The sequence below is a fragment of the Octodon degus genome, unplaced genomic scaffold (genome assembly GCF_000260255.1).
Source record: "Octodon degus isolate 3935 unplaced genomic scaffold, OctDeg1.0 scaffold00209, whole genome shotgun sequence".
NCBI classification, from domain to species: Eukaryota; Metazoa; Chordata; class Mammalia; order Rodentia; family Octodontidae; genus Octodon; species Octodon degus.
The window spans coordinates 293798-300704 of record NW_004524785.1 but is presented as its reverse complement, the minus strand read 5'-3'; the positions used below and the strand labels follow the sequence as shown (position 1 = coordinate 300704).

The 6907-nt window shown below is 38.4% G+C and overlaps 1 pseudogene; it reads right to left on the bottom strand.

Annotated features, from left to right (window-relative positions):
* Positions 1–788: 788 nt before the first annotated feature.
* On the bottom strand, positions 789–1106 carry LOC101591223 (annotated as a pseudogene).
* Between the last annotated feature and the right edge of the window lie 5801 nt (positions 1107–6907).

Sequence of the window (6907 nt, the reverse complement as noted above, 5' to 3'; positions counted from 1 at the left end):
GAACTCCAAACTCCTCAGGAATGTGAATCTGGGTCAGTTGAGAGTATAAAGTAGATGCCTCTCTTTTTGCGAGAAATGAAGTCATTGCAGGAAAAGTGCAAATTACGGAATGTGGGAGCAAGGACCGAGCGTAGCCAAAGTGGTCTGGGCACCAGCAGGCCTCCGCTATGAAAGGAAGCGCATCTGGGCCGCTGATGTCACCGAGGGACAGGAGCCATTTGCTGCACAAAAGCTGTGAGATCTAAAAAGAGCTTGAAACTCGAAATATGAAAGTCAAATTCTTTATTCTATTCTTTCCATGCAAAATGCTTCTCCTTCTCCTTTTAATTATCCCCCATTAAGATGCAGTAGAATAATGTAGTGGATGAGCAAGACATTATCGGCAGCATGAAAATTACAGGGTCATACTGTGGATTTTCTTAAATTGTCTCAATTTTTGAGCCTTGATTTCATGATCTATCAAATGGGAAAAATACTAACTTTCCCCTGCTTGTGGGGATGAATTGTAGTAATATACATTGCCTGTCTGCTTGGGAAAGGAGTGTGTGTGTGTGTGTGTGTGTGAGAGAGAGAGAGAGAGAGAGAGAGAGAGAGAGAGAGAGAGAGAGAGATTAAATTGTGGACCACATCCACTCTTTTTTTTTCTTTAGAATTAATATTTTATTGTCATTTATAAACAGATGGCAATTGGGTATATAGTTTCCATACTTATTTTTTTTTTTTTGCAAATTGAAAGAATTAAAACAGAATTTTAAACAGCTGATAGGTATATTTCTCAGAAAACACAGTTAGACTAACTCATTAATTGTGGCTTCAAGCTTCTCCTTATTAGCAGCAGAAAACTCACTCACCTTCTCGCCCTTTTTAAAAAACTGGAAGGTTCGCATGCACTTGGCTTCACAATCTGCAGCAATACCCTGACAGTTTGCTGCATGCACTTCAAGGAACAACATGTTGGAATATTTTTCAGACAGGGAATGAAAGTAAGGCTTGATCATTTTGTGAGGCCCACACCACATGTCTGAGAAACCAACTCCTACAAGTTCATCTCCTGCAGCAGCCAGGGCTTGCTGAAAGACCTCTTTGTTTTTCATCTGCTGCACCATGCCGGCTGCTGGGGACCTGGCGAGCTACCTAAGCAAGCAATAGAAGTGGATGGAAGGCACAGGACACGGCTTCCACATCTACTCTTGTTCCCCTTTTTACCAGTCCCAGGTTTGCTACCTCTTACTGGATTTTGGATGAAAAGTAAAAGTCTTTTGTCTTAAGGTGCAAATATGTCAACATCAATAAAGCTGAGACAGGATCTTGCTAATTTACCCAGGTTGACATAGAACTTGCCGTCCAACTACCTCTTCAGTAGGTAGGGTTACAGGAATGAGCCTTCATGCCCTGCAACTGGCTCAGCCCTTGTGATTAGTGTGGCTGTGCAGCAGTCTTTTATGACAATGGGTGACATTCTCCAGGTGTCAAATGCTGCTCCTTTAGGGCACAGTGAAGTTTATTACTTTTTTCTTATTTTCGTGTTCTTATTGATGAAATTGCATAATAGTTTTTATCACCTTATATTATGAGGTCTGGTCACCTGTCGAAAATATGAAACTATGAATCATTGTCGTGTTAATTACTATTCTTTAAAATTGATTCTTTTTCTTCTTTATGCGTTTGGTACAGGGTCTCAATACACAGCTCAGACTCGTAGTGATCCTCCTGTTTTCAGCCTCCCCATCTCTGGGATTACAGGCATGTGCAACCATGCCTGGTCTTGGTGGCTGGCTCAGTGTGCCCAGGGGTGGGGTCACTGTGGTAGGTGGTGCCAGGGATCAAACCCCAGTCCTTGCCTAAGCAGGTGCTTGGTCCACTGAGCTACCTTGCTGGCCCTGTCCCTTTTCTAAAAATTAAATTTTCCTTTATTTTAATATTTCAAATGGTTTCTTTTGTGACAAATATTGAGTAGATTTTAGTACCACTGCTGGAGTTTCACTGATTGTTTTATAGTCTCTTGTAGTTTATTGACAAAATTTTGAGAGAAAGAGAGAAAGGGAAGAGAGCAGGAAATACATTTCTGAGGTCATTCAGCACAACAGACTGTAAGGAAACAGATGCAGTGTCTCCTAAGTCATTAATGTTGAGAATTGGCAGAGAGGCTGTGCATATTCACATGATAATGACACAGGGAACAAGCGGTCTGGGGGTGGATGGCCTCCAAATGGTACAGGGGAAAAGTGATCTCCCAATCTAAAAGGTGCCTGGGCTGAGTTCGTGTTCTCTAAAACTGAAGAATGAATTTTAGGAACACACAGAGGTTATGAGCAGAATATATTTATTGGAGGAAAGAAATCTCCTGTCTGAGAGAGGGACAGGAGGGGGGCCCTGGGGGGTGGTCCCTGGGAAGCTATCTCTTCCAGGGACTTTTATACAGTAAAGCCATATGGTGAGGTGGGTCTAAGGTGGTGAACAACATGGGAACTCACTTAGGTGGGCATGAGATGGGGCAAAACTATGGTCAACCAATGGGATTAGTAATACCATTGCTCGAGTAAAATTGATTCAATCCAGTACCAAATGAGGAAGCAAGTCACATAGGAAGCAGGACAGGGTCTCTTCCTTTTTGGGGGTTGGGCTAGTGACTCATTTGGGCTCTTTCACGGTAATTGATACCTACGTAGATTGTCAATCCCTGATGCCCATCCTTAGGGAAGTATGTAACTGTATTTGTTTCCTCTTTTGTCTTGAGGGGTGGCCCATACGGGGAATGTCTATCTCTTCCAAGTTGAAAGTCACCTTGTCGTCCGTCTTGTCTCCTTGAGGGCCTGGCCCTGTCTGACTGCCTATAATATTTCTATCTAATTCAGCTGCCTACAACAATATGAGTCATCAGAAGGAAACTTACAAGTGAACTTCTTGTGTAGAACTTCCAGTCCTCCATAACTCTTTAGACTGAAAGTTTAAAAATTAACTAATAGCAAATTCATGGTTGATTTAAATCAAGAAGAAAATAAGTGAAAATTCTAGTCCATGATTAACCCTTCGGGAGCAAAGACCAAACTATACTACATAGGTGCCATGCATGTGTATGTACTATAAATGTACTATCTATATTAATCAAATATTTGAACTCTTCAAGCCCTGGCCTCTGAGACATCAGTGCTATTGTATCAAATGTTGGGAAGCCATATCATACTGTCTTTGCAGAATCTTAGACTTGGAAAAGAAATACAAAACTATTTGTTTTCTTATTTCTCAGATTTACAGTCATTCTCTACAGAAGTGCTCTTTTGAGTAATAGTACCTGATAATAGCTTGATAGGTGTCCCCACCTTATAAAGAGAGAGAGAGACAGAGAGAGACAAGGAGAGAGAGAGAGACAGACAGACAGACAGACAGACAGACAGACAGAGAGATAGAGAGACATACAATAGACAGACAGATGATAGATAACAGATAGAGACATGTAACATAGATAATAGATAAGTAATAGATGATAGATAGATAGATAGATAGATAGATAGATAGATAGATAGATAGATAATATTGTGGCTCAGCAGTGGTGAACCTATAGCACATGTGTCACAACAAGTTGTTCATTATCACTGAAAGTTCTATAAGGTTCCACATAGCTTGTACATATCCATGCAAAATCCAGTCACTGATAATTGTTCCATTTTTGTAGTACTATAAACATTTTCTCTTTACCTGAAAATATTTTTATGTATATTGTAGTGACCATCACAGTTGTGTCCTCCATGCCATTCTTTATCATTTAGCTATGTAACAGCTGCATTCACTGAATGACTCTGGCTGTGGTGGGCCTGACAGCCCCAAGCCATCCCCACTGCTCATCTCCCAGGCCCAGCTCAGACTAGTCACTACCGTCTCTGGTCTCATGCAATAACTTGTCCCTAACTAGGCTCCTCTGTCCACTTCATCCTTTCCAGAGCTGCTTCTCCAGCAATCAGATGATCTTCATAAGCATTAATCATAGTAACTTATTCCTGATTCATTTGCATAACAAATTCTACCACAACTTTATATTGTTCTTTGAATACAACTTTAAGACTTTTCAATAGTTAAAAATTATGATCTCGTAAGTTTCTTGAGCTGGATTGCTATTCTCTGGCCATGGCTTTTTTCTTTTGTTTACTCAGAATACTGAGACTTTTTCTACATCCAGGATTTTGAGTTGACATCCTCTTACTTGGAAATCTCCTCCATTAAAGTCCACAAGGGTAATCGATTCTTATTTATCAAAGATCAAGTGGATGTAAATCCCCTACAGGCTGCTGTCACACACTAATATCATATACCCCAAGGTACTCTTTTATTTTGTTAAATATCTTATTTCCTGCTTGAAATGATACATAGCAAGCAATGACTGCATGTTCTTTGTTCCTCACTAAATATCTCCCCCATGCAATGAAAGCTGAATGAGGTCAAGAATATTTCTGTTCCAGGGCCGGCCAAATAGCTCAGTGGATTAAAGTGCCTGCAAGCATGCGCAGGGGCTGGGGTTTAATCCCCAGGCCTGCTGTGCCGGCCCCACCCATGGGACACACTGAGCCAGCAACTGAGACTGAGCATCGTGGCCTGGGCCTGTAATCCCTGCCCTCGGGAGGCTGTAAACAAGTGGACCACTACAAGTCTGATCTATGTAGTGAAACTCTAAACACCCTGTAGATCCTTCCTTAAAATACAAAAAAAAAAAAAAAGAATATTTCTGTTCCATAGTTATTTTAACGTAAGCACTGAAACTATGGCTTTGTACTCCACCTCCTCAAACACCAATGCACAAATGTTAAATTATAAATAAATTAATGGAACTAGTATATAACCATATTAATACAGCCATAGTAATAAATAACAACTATTACTTTATGTATGACATGAAAGGTAATAGTGATGAGAGGACGATTTTCATAATATGCTAAAAATATAAGAGGAATTGCTTTTAACAATAGCATCAGAATAGGATTGGGCATAGAATATTAGATTAATCACTTAGCTTCTGTCTTTTCTCCAACCTCTAATAATTTCTACCTCTGGGTATTGCCACTCTGTTAATCGATCACATCATTTGATATTGGCATACATTGTACCATTAAAATTATACTAAGTTAAGTTGCTCTTTCATTTATAGTTTTCTCATGTTTATAAGAAAAGATCACATGTATATTGCTTCTCATAAACTATTATGACCTCCAGAGCATTCTGAGACATAAAGAACATTAATCATTACTTAGTACACATTAATGGAATCATTGAATATTCAAGCATTTGTTAGATAACGGTTGGCAATTGTTGAAGACCTATCCTTCCTTATATCTACCATAAAATCAGTCTGGGGATAGCTTGTCATTGTTGCCTGCACCTTTGCATCCTCATTTCTTTCTAGCTGTAGAAATAAGAAAATAAGGGAGGATCACAGAGATCTTTTGACAAACTTCTTTTAACTTAGCGTAGGCATAGTGCTAGACTTCAAGACACAGTACAAGTGAGTTTCATTTTGGGAGCAGACTGTAGTCAAGAAGTTAAAAAACAAAAAGAATACTAAGCACACAAAGAAGAGTCACAGATTTTTAAATCTGTTTTAGAGGAAAACCTGAAATAGTTTGTGCTGTGGAACTCACAGGGGAATATAAACTGTGCTTAAATGTCTTCAGAAATTCAGGCTGAACTGGAAGCAAAAGGAAAAGGAAGGCTTCTATGTGGGCTGTTAGTGAACAAGTGCTGGAGACCTGAATTTAGGGTGAGGTAGTAGTAGGTGCTCAGTCTGCAAGCTGCGTTCAAAATAAAAATGAGAGGGTTTATATTCCTGCACAGTTTGTGATGTGCCTAATGTTATTATTGTCCTATTTATTTTATTTTTCCTCTAGAAAATGTTTAAAACACATAAATTTCCTCCCCAATATCTTTGGCTGATGAATTTTTGAGTGTGGCACGAGACCTAAATGGATGGCAGGAACAGATTGGGGATGTGTAGTGAATTGCTCCTTCTTCTTCACTTGCTTCACTACTCTGGTTTTCACTATTCCTTAAACAACCATTGCTCTTCTTGGGTAAAAGCTTGCTTGGCCATATCCTAAAAATGTTCTGTTCATCTTTCCCATCTTTTCCCACTCTCTCACCAATTTTCTAACATCCTTCCACATGCCACTCATATTTCCCTCTTTCCTCCTTTCTCTTAATATTTAAACCTTTCATAACATATCAAATAACATAAATTTCCAGGAACCTAAAATAATAACTAGTCTTTTTTTCACAGGTTTTTTATTTCATTTTTCCAAGGTCATCAGTGTTTTATTTCAACATAAAATGACCTAATTGCATTCAGAGATCCTATTATGTTTTCTATGCCTTGTTTAGGTTACTTTTGTTTCTAGTAATAAAGCTAAATTGCTAAGTCTTAAGTTTATAAAATTATCATTTTCTCCTTATTTTACTAAGATGTTGATAACATTTAACCTTGTTTCCTACCTGTTTTGACATTTTATGGCTATGTCAATAAATCCTCAATAACTTCCAAAAATTCTACCCCACAATTGGACGTTTAAGACTAAATACTAAAATATTATTCTGTATATATAAATGTCTGTAGATAGGCAGGTTAGAGAGATAAAAGAAAGACATCACTTAATAAGATCTGAGAATATAATAAATAATAGGTACAAAACTTTACCTACAGCTTTATTTTTTAATTATTTTCATTGCAACCTCGTGGTATTGAGTACCTTATATCATTTGATGGATGAGAAATTAAGCTCAGAGAGAAAATATAACCCACTTTTGCACATGCACTTTAAAACTAGTCAAGAAGGGCTTCCATGAAGATTTATATTCATGAATAATGAAGCATACCCCATTAAAATAAAAGCAACTAAATAATATATATATTATTTGTTAGGTTACA